The sequence below is a fragment of the Herpailurus yagouaroundi genome, unplaced genomic scaffold, assembly GCF_014898765.1.
Source record: "Herpailurus yagouaroundi ecotype Mexico unplaced genomic scaffold, PumYag 206, whole genome shotgun sequence".
In the NCBI taxonomy this organism is placed as follows: domain Eukaryota; kingdom Metazoa; phylum Chordata; class Mammalia; order Carnivora; family Felidae; genus Herpailurus; species Herpailurus yagouaroundi.
In genome coordinates, this window is record NW_024412437.1 from 6,824,982 (window position 1) to 6,843,520 (window position 18,539).

The following is an 18,539-nucleotide window of genomic DNA, read 5'->3' on the forward strand; positions in this document are numbered from 1 at the left end:
TTTGATTTCATTTTGTTTCCAGGAAAGGCCGCTCTTGTGTTTTTTTCCAGGTTCACTGAGATACAATTCACATATCACACTGTGTAAGTTTAAGGCACAGAAGGCATCTATCTGATTCACTTACATGTTGCGAGATTATCACAACCCGGTTGTTAGCGGACGCTTCCATCGCCTGGCCTCTACCCTTTCTTTTCTTGTGGTGATACCATTTCAGATCTACCCTCCAAAGGCCACTCTTGAAACATTTATGTATATAAGCACATTTTAAAAGCCGGTGACAATTCTGCATGCTGAAATATGGTGAAAGGAAACACCAACTTACCACAAGGGGCAGGTGGGGCGTGAGGCTTGGAATTTGACTACCTGCTTGGTAGGGATCTCCTGCATTCTCGGAGATACACCAGGAGTGCCTTCCATGTGTAGCCCTGAAAGGCCTTCATGGAGCCCAGCCAACACCTGCTGAGAGAAGGAAGTTAACAACACAAATGAGGGTCACCGAGTGACGCGGAGAATGCTCAGGATCTTTGTATAACCTCATAGTTTAAATGTACCAGTGATGACCAAATAGTTTCGGGGGCTGAAACAGAAAGAAAAAAAAAATAGTAAGAGGTAGAAATGGGTTAGGAGGCTGCGAATTGGACAAAATTATGCTGCCACATCTGTCCAGCTGCAATCGAATTACTGTTGCGTATAAAGGGAAGACATTACCATTTAATTGCTTGGTTAAAGGAAAATGCCGCAGCCCGGGAAAATAAAAACTTCACAAACCGAGGATTGGATTAAAACGGTGAGCCATCACCCACTGCTTCAGTGGCTCCTGTGAGCTCCGACAGCTTTAGAATTGCTTAGTTAGTAAGGTGACTGTAACATTGACCAGCAAATGACATAAATCCAGAATTAATTATAAAGACTTAAATAAGCAGAAAGAAAGGGGTTCACTGGATCCAGGTTTATTGTGAGATGTCAGCATAATGAAATTTTAATCAGTTTGTTTATTTAAGGAAGAATTAATTGCATATCATATTGCAGAAAATATAGTGCTGTTGTAAAGTTACCTGACTTCAGACTCTTACTTAAGTGGATCACTTGTATCTCAATTTTCTTAGACAATTTATATAGTTTTGGGGGTTTTATCAGGCCTGTGTTCAGCTTGTCACGTTCACTAAAATTGAGCAATGCTTATGGGATCTTTCAAGGGGCCTCTTTCATTTTTGCAGGGAAATGCCCGTCTTTCCCATCCCCACGCCTCCTGAAATGTCACTCTCCCATCTAATTTAGAGTAAGTTATTTATGGATTGTTTTTAATTTATGAAGTGATGAGGGGTGTCACAGTTAGCTGGATGCCCCCGTGAAGTTCCACAGATCAGTGGTGAAGCCATCCATTTACCAATTGACTTCTAACCTTCTTTAGCTGACAAAACATGATTTATCTTCATGCAAAGAAAATGAGCTAAGCCTTTGAATATAACTGGGTTCTTGTGTGCAACCTGAGTATATTGCCCCTGAAAAATCAACCAATTCCTAGAACTACAGTATGGATCGGAAGAAACCATGGGGTGCTGATGTTCCAAGTCAGAATACCTATTTTCATTGTGCTTCACGCAGATAATTTCTAGATCAGTTTCTATATGTGTAATAAGTGTATTACAAACACATCACAGCCTACGATAGTACTCAGATTTTCCTTGCTACCAATGTGTATTCCCCTCTGGAGTTTATCCTAGAATTTAGTGGAAGTAACAATAAAATGGAAACAGGATAGAATAAGAGACTTTTGCTTCAGAATTCTGTATATGACATTAGTCATTTCATAAATTATTAGAGTGGAGATTTATTGAAACCTCCAAATCCACCCACTACTGTACCTGATAGCGCTTTGTCAAGAGTCCAAGCTGCATATTATTAGCATATTTCATTGAGTGCTTAACAGATGCCAGGCACCGTCGTTAAGTGCTTTGTGTGGATTATTTTCTTGTCTGTCCTCATGGCAACTTTATAAGTCAGACCTTATTATTAGTATCCAAATTATACAGAAGGGGAAATTGAGGCTCGAACAGTCAAATAACACTCTGGAGTTACAACTGCTAAGAAGAGGTACACTCTATTAATCATGTTGGTTTTTTTTCCTCTACGTTTTATGATGCTTTGACGTCTTGGAACCTTACAAACCCCAAGAGGGAAAGAGACTGGACCTGCGGGGTTAGCTAATTCCTGGAGCTAGCAAAACACTTACCAGGGAGAGCACTCGTTGATATGCAAACCAACCAATTCAGAGTTCAATCGCCTTTATCAAATTCTCACTTAGGAAGCTATTATTCTTTCTGCTTTAAATCACCCCAGGGCCAGGTTTGGAACAATTTGAGACCACCTCTATAGGCCAGGGCCTGCCAAAAATTTTTCAAACTATCCAATCCTAAGCCTGTTCAGCTGTTTACCCTGCCTCACCCCTTTCTTCCTGCTAAAACCACAACAAAGGCTCTGGTCCCTGCTTTCCCACACTCCACCTGCCTCCCGAATGACCTTGGTCTTTCCAGAGTGGACTTGTAGGGGCCAAGGGCAGGCTGCCCCAAAATGGGCCACTTGGTCATGAAAATTATTTCGAGTTAAAAAACAATCAAAACACAGCAGATTAGGAAAAGCACTTTAGGTGCCCCTCCACAGCCTAAAAGAATTTCAGTAGAGGACCTGCTCTAGGAACAGAGCCATCACCATAGACAACTACCACCATAGACAACTATTACCTTAGACCACTACATTAGGATGTGAACTAGGCAGGGTAGACAGAGAGGAACCTAGCAAAGACCGATCACAGTTTTCTCTGTCCCTATGGTTCCAGGTAGCCCAGCAAACATTTGCGTACCAAACATTCATTCTTTAATCGTCTTCCTGTACCCTGCATCCCTTTCTTTGGAAGTCCCAGACCCTTACCCCCTCCTCCTTAGTTCAGGATGACCTATATATACATCTCGTTTTGCCTGTCTTCGGAATCTCCATGTCTGTGTGGATTCTCCATTTGTATGCTATTAAATTTGATTTTCTCCTGTTAATCTGCCTCATGTTAATCTGTATTCTTAGTCCAGTTAGAAGGACCTGGAGAGGGCGGAAAATTCTTGGTTCCCAACAATTTAAGTACCATGGTGTCTGCTCCCTCCTCTTGGGAGCTGTAACAAACTATCTTTTCAATGGTAATTGTCTCCTGATCTGTTGGCTTCACTGTACCTGAATACGAACAAAATCCTAGGCATATTATAAAACGTGTGCCAAGGGTTGAGCCAAAGTCCTTTGGCTGCACAAATTTCCTCGACCACTTTTCAAACCCAAAAGTTATCTTCTTCTTTACTTTCAATTTTAAAATAATTAAAGCTTGCAGGAAGTCACAAAGAAATGTACAGGGAAGTCTTATGTGCCTTCCACCCAGCTCCACTAATGTCTACACCTTGCATAGCTAGGATTCAGCATCACAGCTAAGAAACTGACATTGGTACAGTCCACAGAATGTATTTTAGACTTAATCAGACATGTGCATATACATATAGCTCTGTGCAATTTTACCACTAACACCACAATCGGGATACGCAGTTATAGCATCACAGCAAAGCTCACTGCAATGACCCATTTAGAGCCACACCTACCCTCCCCATCACTAACCTCAGGCAGCAACTAATCTGTTCCTCATCTCTGTAACATGTTATTTCCCAAATGTTGTATGTATGGAATCGTGTGGTACGTATTCCAAGATCAGCTTTTTTTGCTCAGAATTATTTCCTTAAGGTTAATACAAGTTCTTGCACTTATTCCCTTTTATTGCTGAGTAGGGTTCAATAGTATGGGTTTACCATGGCCATTCATCCACTGAAGGACATCTGGGTGGTTTCCAGAACAAGGCTGCTGTGAGTAAAGCTATGAGCATTTATTTACAAGTTTCTGAGTGATGCATTGATGGCTCCCGGTGAAACACACTTCCTCGTGTTGTTCTCTCTCCTTGAATATGCGCTGGCCCTATGAGTCATATGAACCAACAGAAGGTGGCAGAAGTGACACTGTGCCACTTCTGAGCCCAAGTGCTTAGGAAGTTGTTGCTCTGGCCCTTTTGGAAGTCAACTACCCTGAGAACTCAGTCCTATAAGGAAACCCAAGCTAACCACACAGAGAGGCTTTGGGGGACGAACCAACAAATCCAGACAGAAGTGTGAACCAAGGCTACTGGCCAACCCATACATCTGAGTTCCAGCAAACAATTATCGTCAACCTTCCAGCCATGAGAGTTAGCCTGCTTAGAAATGTGGCCTTAAACCACCCCTCCCAAGCCCCACCCCCACTGATGCCATTGAAGCACACAACCTAAGCAGTGACCAAATGGCAGAATGATGGCAAGTGCATTAAATGGTTACTATTTTATTTTTTTTATTTTTATTTTTTTATAAATTTTTCTTTAACGTTTATTTATTTTTTGGGGGACAGAGAGAGACAGAGCTTGAACGGGGGAGGGGCAGAGAGAGAGGGAGACACAGAATCGGAAACAGGCTCCAGGCTCTGAGCCGTCAGCCCAGAGCCTGACGCGGGGCTCGAACTCACGGACCGCGAGATCGTGACCTGGCTGAAGTCGGCCGCTTAACCGACTGCGCCACCCAGGCGCCCCAAATGGTTACTATTTTAAGCCACTAAGTTTTTAGTAAGTTTATCCTACCAAAAACTATGCATAACAATACATAATTAGAACAAGAAATACACATCCTAGTATAAATAGGTCCTGGAGACATGTCAGTTCTTCATTAATTTGCTAAAAGTCCAGGATATTATTTTACATAAATATAGTTGTCTATTATATGCATTGAAATAGGTAAAAGACAACAATGTGTATTTTATTAAGGCATTAAGCATATACCGTCTTTGGATATTCAAGAAATGCTCTGGATCTGGAGTCACAAGATCTACAATCAATCCATAGCTCTATCGCTAACATGCTTTGAAATATCACATGCCATGGACAACTGTTAGGATCAGAAAAAACAACTGACATAAAATTATTTCATATGCTACAAAACAGAAAATAAATAAAAGACACTTTGTAGTGGCTCACAGCCAACTTAATTGTTGACTGGCAAATGGGTGCAAAGAAAACACAGATGTTGCTTACAGCTTAAAGAACATTGAATTTAACCCACCATCACTTTTATTATCAAATGCTTACAGTATGTTGAGACATTATACGAAGTGTAATGCGATAATTTAATTAATTTATGTATAAATGTCTAAATGTATGTATAAATGTACATATGTATAATTTATGTATTAATTTATGTATAATTAATTTATGTATGTATGTATGACTGTTAATAAATTGAACATATAATTAACTTCACATGAAAACAAAAGTGACTAGTCATAATGTAGCTACTTTGGATTCAACAAAGAACAACATTTCATTTTATTTCATGATGTTACTTAACAACTACCACAGCAGAAAGAAAAAACAATAATTCAGCTCACTTGCCCAAATGCGTCTATCAATGAGTTTCAATCATTTTCACTTTACTCTTTTTCCTGCCAAAAAAAATCTTGACTTGACAACATCTGATGTAGTGGCAGACATACACTTTCCAAATTTGTTTGTTTCTGAGCTATTTTTGGCTTTCCTTCGTCACCGAGTCCAAATTAAGTGTCGGTTAATGCGGTTACGTGTTACTGGAGCTACTCAAATAAGGTTACATAAAGCAGAAAATGGAAATAAAAGTTTACAACAAGCTTCATTCTGATTTCCTCTTTGAAGCTCAGTGGAAAGTATGGGAGCATTTCACATTCAAGCTTGTGCTATTATTAGACTAAAAAAGGGAAAAATTATAAAGAACGGGACCAGCTGAAAGGAAAAAGCAGCACAAGCCAGTACAAATCTGAGCTGTTGATCAATTCCTAAAGAGATTCCCTTTCATGGTCCATGGAGAAAAGCATCACAAATTCTGTCTAACATCATGTTTCCTTTATTCCCCCAACCTGGAAAATTTAAAAAGTGAGCATCTTTCAGTCGATGCTGCACTAGATAATCAATCTGTGGCCAATGTTTTTCCTCACCTAATTTCCCAGTTGCTTTGGAATTCATCAAATGTGTTCGCTAGTCCTCAAAGTAGATCAAAAGCAAGTCCGTGACAAAACACAAATGGAGGGGCGCCTGGGTGGCGCAGTCGGTTAAGCGGCCGACTTCAGCCAGGTCACGATCTCGCGGTCCGTGAGTTCGAGCCCCGCGTCAGGCTCTGGGCTGATGGCTCAGAGCCTGGAGCCTGTTTCCGATTCTGTGTCTCCCTCTCTCTCTGCCCCTCCCCCGTTCATGCTCTGTCTCTCTCTGTCCCAAATATAAATAAACATTGAAAAAAAAAATTAAAAAAAAAAAACACAAATGGAAACATTTGGCCCCGTTTAGTGTGAACTTCATTTCAGCAAAACGTGGTCACAAAAAGTAAGTGAATGAAAAAAGACACTAAGGAAATTAAAGGGCCACCATGTCTATATTATTTGGAGGAGTTCCTCAGTGTCAGGCTTCCAAGGCGAGGACCCTTTCTCTGTGGCATTCTTGATATGTGGCATTCTTCTGATACATGACACAGTTTAAAGCTGTTTTGCTTGTTTACATCTTGGCCCACAACTTAAGGTGTCTCTGGGAGGATTTTTCCCATTTTCCATTGATTGTAAAAATGAGATTGTAATAGAGAAAAGTTGAAAACATTATTTGATTCTGAATTAGAAAAAAATTCAAATTCATCGTTTGGTCGAGAGCATGTTGAAAATGGGTCATTCACAGGAGTGTTTAATAGACACCTCCTCTACCCTGTGTTAAGCAAAGCACTTCTGAATATCGAAATTATATCAAGTTATAAAGCTAACTATAGGAATAATCAAATATGGCTATAACCTAGACCCAAAGTCTTCTCTCATGGCACATGATTAGGCACGGATGCATGAGGGTGGTGGTTATAATCAGTATTTGACAAATTGTCTAAATTCTCCACTTTTATTTATTTTTCATGGGGCATCACTATGAAATCATAATTTCTCCAACTGTAACAAAACCAGATGTGTCTCAAATGACTATTTTTTAAAAAATTCAAATAGCAGTGAAATTAAGAGGGGAATACTTTATTCTTAAATTGCTCTGATATTTCATTTATAGATCTACACCCCCCCCCCAACAGATTCGGACTATAAATCTGACTTTGATCTTAAAAGAATCGTCTAGATTTTGGATATACATTTAAGGGTGGTCTAGATCTCTCTTTGATCACAGGCTCTTAAGTTACTAAGTGCTGCACACACAATATTAAATACAGTATATTAGTGTAGAGAGTGGATATGAGAACTTGGCAACCAACTAGTCAAACTTCAGATTATGTTTGTTTAATTTAATAAAACTGGTTGGAGAAAGAAAGCAACTTTTGAAGAGCAAAAACTATTTTGGATTAACTTTTACAAAACTTTAAAAATTAGTTACAGTATTTTCCTACGTGGTTTTTAGTCTTAAATATTACGGCTACAGAGTGTGTTCCACCACCAAGATTGCTACAAAACAAAAACTAAAACAAGCAATCAGTCAACAATAACAACAAAACTACTCACCCATACTTTCTTCTAAGCCTTTAGTATTTTTATTTTCTGCCATTTAAATGGTTGCTTCACCTGGAACTTTATGTAACTTAAGTTTCATTCACATTTTAACCCGTTTTCCCCAACTCTAGAGTCAAAATGCTATTTCCCCAGTGCTTTTGAAATACCACTTTTACTATAAACTACTCCTCTGCATCGAATCCCTCTGTGGCCTCACCCATCTTTTCAACCCATTTCATACTCCAGCCGTTGCTGCATCTGCAGTGAACTCAGATCTGAGGGCAACTTGCCTCCTCTGAAAACAGAAATCTCTCCTTCTGCGTCTCAGGACATCCTCTGCACAGGATGCTTGGTGAAACCACTCAGCCACCAGGACACATGCAAAAATCTGGATGTACAAGTGAATAATAGTACCCTTGACCAAGGGCAACCCTGACCAGTGTGCGACAGGTGGCCGGATGAATGCACTGATCTTCTGTCTTCTTCAGGGATGACGATGTACTGTACGTGGCTCCTCAGAGTGTCCCCAGTGGGACCAAGTCCCAGTTGCCCACTTAAGTTATCAGCCAAATAATGCATCCCTACATTGGCTTTGCCTCTTTCTTTGTTCCAGTCTTCCAAGTTGCCAGTTCTTATCCCTTGAGATGACACTCTATATGCAATAAGCTGTCTGGACGCAAGCGTTTGTCTTAGACTGATTTTAAGGCAGACCCAAGTTAAGATAAACATCATGTATTCTTGATTCTGTTTCTCGACTTGATTCTGTACCATTAATCTGTCCTTTCATGGCTTTGTAATATATTTTAATACCTGGTAAGATAATTGAACATATGCAATTCTTTGAAAATTATCCTTGGTTGCTCTAGTGGACTTACCTTTTCCAGATTAATTTTGAACTATTTTAGCAATTCCAAAGTGCTATTCATTCTTCAAATTAGAAATAAATTTACTTCTATCCAATTTCACATCCCTCCAATTACCAGCTGTATGGACTGGTATTTTTTCTTCTTCTTTATGCCCTGGTATCCTCTTTTATGAGTTGAGCCGAATAATTCCTTCTTCACTGAACTGATATGAATAATAGTTGGGATATACACATACATAGTAATTATACAGTGGTTGACACATACTATACCCTAAATGTTCACCATGGATTGTATATACTCTTGGCAACCCTATAATATTAAATCTCCCAATCTATAAAGATAGCATATTATTTCATTACTGAAAGTAAACCTTATACTCCTTAGTGAAATCTAATATTTTACTTATTATGGGTCCTACATTTTTTCCATAAAATTGTTCTAAGAATTTTTTTGTATATTTCAATGACAATTTTGGATGAGATAATATTAATTTTATTTTCCAACTAATTAAAACTAAAATGTTATGTTTATTGGGCACTTCAGTGGGAGGTACTTGCTGAATGCATTCTTTTCGCTATGTTATTCTTACAACAGTTGTTTGAGATGAGAACTATTATTAGCTCTATTTTACAGGTAAAGAAATAGACATAGAGAAATTGAGTGTTTTCCCCCGACTAGGAAGTGACTAACCCCAAATTTCATTCAAGGCTACTTTTTTTTTTTTTTTTTTTACAAAAACAATTGATCTTTCTGTATTGTTTCTCTAGCAAACCACCAACAACTTATACTTGTTACTTACAATTATTTTTGCTAGTTTGCTTGCTTTCTTTTTTTGACAATCACATTAATCCCAGCTATTGATAATCTTGCTTCTACCTTTCTAATGTTTATCTTAGTAATGACTTTCTGAATAAATAGAGGTTTGATGAATTAAAAGCAATACAATTTTTAACTCATATTTAATGCTGTTAACAGAAATGAAAGACAAGTGTCTTAAGGACAGAGTGTCCCCACATTTCCAAACCTAAACTATTTTGCTAAATCTGTTTGCCAAACCCTAAACACCTAAGGGCTCCCCCATCTTCTTTTTTTTTTTTTTTAAATAAGATACTGCCACCACCATATAATTGTCCCAACCTCATCTTGTAGACATTTTCTGGTCCTTGGCCTGGAAAGGCAAACTCTAAGACACTCAGGAGCATATGGTGGGGAGAGGTGTTTGGGATCAGGTTAACCACTTTTGGCTCACAGTTCTGTCCAGATGCCTCATGCAAACCAAAGGACAGGTCTGGAGTCCAAGTTCTGAGAGAGCAGTTTAATTTCCAAAGGGCACATGACTAAGAGGTAACTTAAAATTTCCAGTAAGTCCTTCATTTTCTTTTCCCTTCAAATTCATAGATCGCGATATTCAAATTGAGGCACTTCATGGTGGCCGTTCCTTCTCAATAAAACTTGGTTTCGCACAAGACCCAAGGCATTGAGCCAACAGACTGATAGTCAGATAGTCTCCACCTTCCCTCCCATGAGTCTGGGAAAGAAAGAACAGCACCCACGTTAAAGAAGGAGCACATCTGCCCTCAAAGACAGACCAAATGAAAGAGAGAAGTGGTATCGGCAAGCGAAGATTCCAACAATACATCAAAGTCATTCCATGGTTGTTCTATTGAATAGTTTCCCCAGGTGATTAATTTGCATTGACTCATTAGGTTGAGATACCAGAATCCTTGTTACACATTTGCATGGTGTTCTAGCATCCCTTGAAGCCCTTTCTCAAACTGTTGTGGTAAGTGTTTCTACAACATCAAGAAGGCTAAATGAGTTTATGTTTGGTTTTTGAAAGAAAAAAAAATGGTTGTTTCTCATTAAACTTTGTTGGGATACACAGTATTACAACAGTATCATAGGAACTTCTCCCCACTTAAAAAAAAAAAAAAGTTTGCCCACTACAGAGTGAGCACCTATTTAGTGACGGGATGTTAGGAGGTATATATGTATCATTCCTATATTTACAACAATCCACTAACCTGATTAAAAAAAAAAAACAAAAAACGGGGGTGCCTAGGTGGCTCAGTGGGTTAAGCCTCCAACTCTTGATTTTGGCTCAGGTCATGAGCTCACAGTTCACAGATTCGAGCCCTCAGCTGGGCTCTGTGCTGACAGTGTGGGGCTTGCTTGGGATTCTCTGTCTCCCCCTCTCTCTGCCCCTCCCCTGCTTGTGTTTGTTCTCTCCCTCTCAAAAATAAATAACTAAACATTAAAAACAGAACACACACACTCCATCTTACAGATGTATAAATGGAGGAAATGTCAGCACAGTACTACATACCTCCTACAGACATAAATGATGCCAATAAATAAATGTCAAAGATGCCTTCTGGTAAAGGAAAGTACTATGATACCATAACAGCCAGCCCGTCTATTATTTCTTAATCTTGCAATAATAGATAAAATGTCAATACTGCCCCACATGTCTACAATTCTTCCATGATAAGAGAATCTATGCTCTGTTAACAAATGTAGGTAACAATGGGACAATTTCATTATATACTCACTTGACTCTTTAACTGAAAGTTCTAAGAATAGACCTTGTTTAAGTGAAAGTCCATTATCTGACCACTAAATGAAGTCGAATACATGTTCTTTCTCTCTCGAATACAGTGGTCTGCATTCTTTTTGGAAAAGATCCTGGTACTCTGAGAGGCCAGAAAAGACCGCGTTAGCCTAGGCAGAAACCAGGAAGAGAGAAGGGGTTAGGAGGAGGCACAGAGAGCAGGAAGCCAAGACGAAGGCGAGGGATGAAACGCACGCAGCCATGCGAGTTTTATAAGGGAAACGACTTTTCAAAGAAATAAAATATAGAAGTGGCTAGTCTTGGTTTAAGGACTAACAGAAGGCCCAAATTAAATAGCATTTTATTAGCTTTTTAAGTGGAGTGACTAAAAAAAAAAAAAGAAAGACAGAAAGAAAGAAAGAGACTTGTTTTAAAAACATAAGACATCCAATTAACCCGACTTCTGAGCCCGACATTTAAAGGGCTACTAATCTTCGAAGGGAGATTTCCCTGTAGGTTTCTGGAATGGATCCGTAATGGGCAGTGTGAGCGCGCACCTGCCTTCCCGCGTGGCGCGCATATTCACGGACACGCTCAGACACGCACCCAGAATATTAGATTGACCTGCTGTCCACCACGGGCTGCTGCTGAGAACCCCCCTGGGGCCGGCGGAGTAGGGTGAGTGAATTCGTGCTCAGGGCAAGAACGCAGGAGGTGAGGAGAGATGCTGTGTGTCTGCCGCGCGCGCCCCGCCCCCCCCCCCCCCCAGTCCCTCCGCTGCGGTTTCTGCCTCCCCCAGTTACCTGCGGAAACGCCCGGCCCGTCTCCCCCAGCCCCTGCGTAGCCGAGTGGAGCCGGAGGGTTGATCCCTTAGCCCCCATACACAGCCTTCCTTTCACCACGTTCCGTTTATACAAAGACTGGCTTATCCCAATTTTTTTTTTTTCTGTTGCCTTTGCAATGAAAAGCTCTCCACGCGCAGCCTAATAAAGTTCTATGCCCGCCCCGCCCCCATCCCCCAAATCCCTGCCAAAAAAAAGAAAGGGAGACTTAAACCTGGAACTCATTTAGCTAAAGGGACTTTAGTTAACAAGAAAGTTACCCATCATGGACTGCAGGTAACACCTCCCGTGATTCTAAATCCATTACCTGGAGACTTACCCAGGCTGAGTTTGATTTTATGAACTGTGAGGTTGCAATGTTGAAAGTCTGCAAATTGGACATAAATTGGACGCAAAAGACTGGGGGAGCCGAGTGATTTTCTCTCTAATGGTGTAGCAGGCTCCGGCTCTTACCAGAGATTCCTGTAATCTGGGGCCGAGCCAGGGATGAGTGCCTGCGTCTGTGCGCCTCCCAATCCAGGACTTCCCTCCCACCCACCTGAAAGGTCTGAGTCCCAGGCAGGCCGCTCTGCCTAGAACAACCTGTGAATCAATCGATCAATCCCTTTGATGGAGGAATGTGCGCTGGAACCAGCTCGCACGCACCCAGATCGGTAACAGAAAAGGAGTTTTCTCCTACTCCCTGACCCCTACTGTCAACAATGTCCCCTAGTGTGTTTGACTGGGCCACGTTCATCTGCCCCCTAGTTCGTCATTTTTCACAACCTTATTTTGGGGAGGACTGCTGACGTCACGGGGAATGCAGTCTTGACTGGCTTCTGGGTTTTAAGGAGCCCTAAAACTCCCTTGAGATCAGTGCTACCTTCTCCACAACATGTAATTGAGCATTTATTTATTTTTACTTTGTTCACTTGTTTATTCGTTTGTTTTTATTTCATAGGGAGGATCCAAGGATGATCCAGAGATCAAAGTCGGGGAAGGCACTCATGTGTCCTAACGGAAGTAGAAGGCCGGGTAAAACCAATTCTGTAATAGAGATAAAGCAGGAAGATTCCGAGGGAAGATTGAATCCCGCTGGGAATTGGAAACACAGACAAACAGACAAAAAGTATGGACGTCTGGGTTTCAAAAATTAAATGGTCATTCTCCAAACGGAGAGTGGTGTTGGTCTGGGGTGGAGAGGACAGGTAAGTGCCTCAGGCAGCAAGAAGGATTTTAGGAAGGCAGCAGGAGAGAGGTTCGTGGGATGACCACTGGAGTGACCTGTGGTGGTCCCAGGATACAGGGGAGAAGAGGAGCAGCGTATAAAATCTGAAGGTGTTCGACCCGGGTGGCTCGGTCGGTTGAGCGTCCGACTTCAGCTCAGGTCATGTTCTCACGGTCCGTGAGTTCGAGCCCCGTGTCGGGCTCTGTGCGGCCAGCTCAGAGCCTGGAGCCTGTTTCAGATTCTGTGTCTCCTTCTCTCTCTGCCCCTCCCCTGCTCATGCTCTCTCTCTCTCTCTGTCTCAAAAATAAATAAAAACATTAAAAAAAAAAACTTAAAAAAAAAAAAAGTTTGAACGTTTTCTTGTGGCCAAACCCAAATGCCCAAAGCCCACATGAGTAGTTTGGGCTCTCTTCCATATATAACAGTAGGAGTTTCTAGGATATTGAGAACATGAGAAGCATCCCATAAGCATGTGTATAAAAATTTGCCTCAATCAACAATAGCATACATGTCAGAGCCTCAGATGCATAAATCACAGTTCATTCAACCAATGGCATACTATACGCTATTTTAAACAAAAGAAGTAGATCAACTATTTTTAAACTGAATGTAAAAAGTTTTAGAAGTTGTGTATAATCTATTATTATCATTCAAAAGCAAAAAAAAAATAATAATAAGTTTTTTTTTTTATGGATTCACATGTATCAGTTCCCTGTGGGGAAATAGAAGGGAACATAGATATATCTATAATGTTTTATTTTTTTAACTTCTAAATTTCTTAATGTTTATTTATTTTTGAGAGAGATTGCGAATGGGGTAGGGGCAGAGAGAGAGGGAGACAGAGAATCTGAAGCAGGCTCCATGCTATCAGCAGAAAGACCAACGTGGGGCTCAAACCCACAAACCCTGAGATTTGAGCTGAAGCCAGACACTCAACTGACTGAGCCACCCAGGTGCCCCAATGTTTTATTTTTTTAATAGAAAAATCATAAAATTGGAATCTCAAGCAAATACGGCAAGATGTTCACAACTCTTTTATGTGGGTCCTAGGTACTTGGGTGTTAGCATTTTCTGAGTTTTCCAACAGATTTAAATATTTTGTAATTAAAACATTTTTTAATGTTTATGTAAGTTTTGAGAGAGCGAGTGAGAGTGGAGGAGGGGCAGAGAGAGAGGGAGACACAGAATCCGAAGCAGGTCCGGGCTCTGAGCTATCAGCACTGAGCCCGACACGGGGCTCAAACTCACGAACCAGAAGATCATGACCTGACCCGATGTCAGACGCTTAACTGACTGAGCCACCCAGGTGCCCCAATATTTTGTAATTTTTAAAGGGCAAATTCCCATATCTCTTTTCCTCCACACACTTACTCCATACTTCAGCTCCATCTAAAGCTTCCTCAAATACTCCTTAGAGTCTTGGAGAGCATCTCACACATGGTCATAAACAAGGTCAGTCACCACTCGGTATCCCCTGGGTAGTGTTGGCCCTACAGGAAGGACCAGGGCTGCTTCCGTGAGTCTCCCCTGCCTCACTGAGTGCCAGTACAGTGCACAGCTGTCTCTTCCTGCCCCCCACAATGTTTATTTATTTTTGAGAGAGAGACACACACACACGGAGCATAAGCAGGGGAGGGGCAGAGCGAGAGGGAGAATCTGAAGCAGGCTCCAGGCTCTGAGATGTCAGCACAGAGCCTAATGCAGGGCTCGAACTCATAAACCAAGAAGAGGTCATGACCTGAGCCGAAGTCGAATGCTTACCGGACTGAGCCACCCAGGCGCCCCACGGACGTCTCCTTCTTACCTCCGACAGCTCTTCTTTAGAGGAAGGCTGCCTTGCCGATCTCCCAGCTCTACAGGTGTTACCACCCACACACTGAAACACATTTTGGTTCCAAAAGCCCACCAGGGATTGCAGAGAAATGAGAGCCTTTGTGTTACCCACAGTTTGCAGCACGCCAAGTAACGATTATTTTGCTCTTAGGGTATACAGAATGTTTAGTAAAATCCATCTTCTAGCTTTAGCTCCACAGTTCTCCTCTGGATGAAGATTCTAAATCCAGTAGAATAATCACAGGCTCCTGGCTGAACTCAGAATCATCTGTCATCTCTGACAACACAGGTTTTATTACTTGATCAAGCTTTGCTTTTTAATTCTCTATTTCCCGCAAGATGAGTTTCTCCCTAAAGGCTCCCTGAGCCCACCTACAGATCCATGTCTTGTCATAAATGCCCATCAGTGTAAACGACATGCCCAGACGTAGTCTAGGCTTAGGTTGGGTTCTCCACTACACCAGGAAGTTTATTCTGGCAGGAGAATGTGGGACAGGCTGGAAACAGGAAGAAGCTGGAGTCAGGGAGACCAGTGGAGAAGGAAGCCACTACAAGCATACAGGCACACTTTTATTTTCACATTTAATCATTTACAGCAGTGTTCTTGTATGATGTATTGTGGGTGCACTGCAGCACACACGTTCTATATACATTGCAATGCACACTGCAGTGGTGTTTCCCCTACCTCTTCAAGCCTGAAAATCCGTGTATTGAAAGATTGAGTCTTTGCATGAATATCTCATGAGGTTCCCTGACTGCAGATATGGCCCTCAAACAGAACTCTCAGGAAGATAACAGAGGGATGAGGAAGAAGGCTGGACGAGATCATTAGCTTTGCAAACGTTCTGTGCACAATGTCTTTAAATACGCCTTTACGTATTTCACACACTTAACTCTTTATTCTACCCAGAACTACTATTCATAAAACCAGCTGTGCAAAAGCAAACAACCAACCAACCAACCAACCAACTAAACAAATAAATAAAAACAGCCATGGGACATACTTAGAACCACCGATGAGGCCACCTTCTCTTATTATTTATCAAAATGTTGAGTTCTAAAGGCAAATGCCTACAGATCTCATGGATGGAACCTTGACCTCGAATGGTTACAGGCATGGTGCCGGGGAGAATGAAGACAAGATCAGGAATAAGTAAGCATTCAATATTGCCTTCAAGTAGATAAATAGTTTCATTTGATTTGTTCCCATTACTGCAAAGCTAATGATTTAGGTGCACACTATTTTTCCCCAATAGCATTTGCAGATGTGTTAAGTTTCTATAGTTTTGGACACTCACAGTATTTGCCTGCAAACTGTGATAGCCTGAGTATATAACAGGAGGAAAAATATATCAGCCACTGGATAGAATATAACACAGCATGCATCTGAAAGTATTCCTGTTTTCATGTACTCACAGAACAAACAATACAGATGGACTGGACAGGAGCACATGGTTGATTCCAGTCTGAAGCATATTTATGTGGATCCCACAAACCAAATAACCGTGCCCTGATTCAGTTAATTGCTACAGAGAATATGAGAGGTCTTTTCTAAAGTTTTCAATTACCATCAACACTACGCTATAAAAACAAAACAACATTTCAAAATGGTCCCCCCCATGTCACTTGCCATCATGGTATCGTTGTAGGGATGGCCCAGGTTTCTATGAGCCCTGTTTTCTTTTTAAACCTTAGGGAAATGGAAGAACTTCATCCATACGGAATGAGAACAACCCTCCTTCTCTTCTCCCTTTGATGTTGACATAACAAGTGAATTACCGCCGACCTCTTCAGCAAGAGAAATCAACTTTAACAATATTATTCATTTGAATTTCTTTGTGTCCCCAGTGCCGCTGAAAATGCATGACTAGGCGGGTGTGATTCTACAGTTAACTTACCTCCCTCCTCTCACCTTCACAAAACAAAATAGTGTTCCATTCTCACATAAGGAAATTTTGAGTTCACTGTTGTGGGAGGTCAATATCATAAATAATTTAATTAAGCTTCTTAAGAAGAACTGGATAAGTGTCCAAGCAATTGCCAGCTAAAATAATGATAAAAGTGAAATCGATTCTCCTGCTGCAGGGTGTAAGCTGAGTAGCAGGGGTAGCTTGGGAAGGCGGTTCCCTCTGCTATTTATTTCTTATATTTACTGGACTCTCTCAAGGCAGGAAAAGCCTGAGGGCACGGTTAGGGATGGCTAAATGTGGTGGCATAGAAGGTACCTTTTTATCGATTTATTTTTCCTTCTGCATCTTACGAGGACATGTAAATACAGGAAAAACTATCAGTCAGCAGTACTTTGTTGTTTGAGCTGCTTTATGGGCTGTTGTCGCATAGTTGTGGATTTTTCACCGCCCCAAAAACACTAGGGACCAACTTCTGTGAACATAATGGGACGTTACCGGGCTTTTACTGTTACAATCTAAACTGTACTTTCCGGCCGAATCAAGAACCAAGAACTTAAAAAATCAAACACAAACATATGTAAAAAAGAAAAAGAAAAAAACGATTTTCCTGACTCCATCCTCTGACTTCCGGAACCCTGTGCATTTTCATAACCGCAGCTCACATGAAACTGTTGGATAATTTTTGCACTTTGCAGCTGTGGAATAGAGAATATGAAACGGTACTGACATGGTCCCGGAACGACAAGGCTCTGTATGACCTCATGATGGGACACAGCGCTACTCATGTGAAGAAAAGCTTCCTCTGGGGCGCCTGGGTGGCTCAGTTGGTTAAGCGGCTGACTGTTGATTTTTTTCTCAAGTCATCATCTAAAGGTTCATGAGTTCAAGCCCCGCATCGGCTCTGTGCAAACAGCACGGAGCCTGCTTGGGATTCTCTCTCCCTTTCTCTCTGCCCCTTCCCCACTCATTCTCATTCTCTCTCTCTCTCTCTCTCTCTCTCTCTCTCTCTCTCTCTCAATAAATAAATAAACTTAAAATAATTAAGAAAAAAAAAACACTTTCTCTGAGATGAGATCATTTCACAAGCAGGATTTATTATCTTTATGGATGTTCCTAATGCGGGAAAGACTTACTATTAGGGGCAGCAGCTAGCTGTGCATCCAGTCTTCGGGGGACAGGCAGTCCAGTGGGAATCTGAACTACATCAGGGTGCACGTGGACTCTGAAAGGGATGACCACAGGAGAACCCCATGGGCACAGTCCCGAATGTTGGGAATTTATTAGGAAAAACAGGTCAATTGTAAGGGCTGCAAGCACCAAAGTACTGAAGGTGTGGTTTATTATGGCTACCAAGCTTTGGAACATTATCGGATATCTGCAGTGGTATAAGAACAAAGCTCCCAAATCTAAGACAATCATCTAACTCTTTGTTCTGACTTCCTGTTGCCCAACCTGATTGTCCACAAAGAGAGTCACTAAATGCTCTAACCACTCCAAATATTTTTTTTAAATCAATTTTATGTTACAAGCATTTCCTTATATTATAAACATATTTTTCTATAACATGGATTTTAGTATGACTATTATTTAGTTTGCCAGCTATACTTTTTGATATTTCAAAATTTTGTTTAGCATGATTTGTACCTTTTCTGAACAAGCCTGTTATTTTCTGGAAAAAAAAATAGAATCTAAAATGTGGATTACAGAATCAAGAGCATATCTCTAAGACCTTTGTGA

General features: G+C 41.0%; 1 long non-coding RNA gene across 1 annotated transcript in view; it reads right to left on the minus strand.

Moving 5' to 3' along the window:
• Positions 1–278: 278 nt before the first annotated feature.
• The window catches only part of LOC121015355 (uncharacterized), a 426,891-nt gene continuing 408,630 nt past the window's right edge, over positions 279–18,539 (minus strand). Inside the window, exon 5 of the long non-coding RNA XR_005783786.1 lies at positions 279–459. This is a non-coding gene — a long non-coding RNA (uncharacterized LOC121015355). The remainder of the gene's footprint in view (positions 460–18,539) is intronic.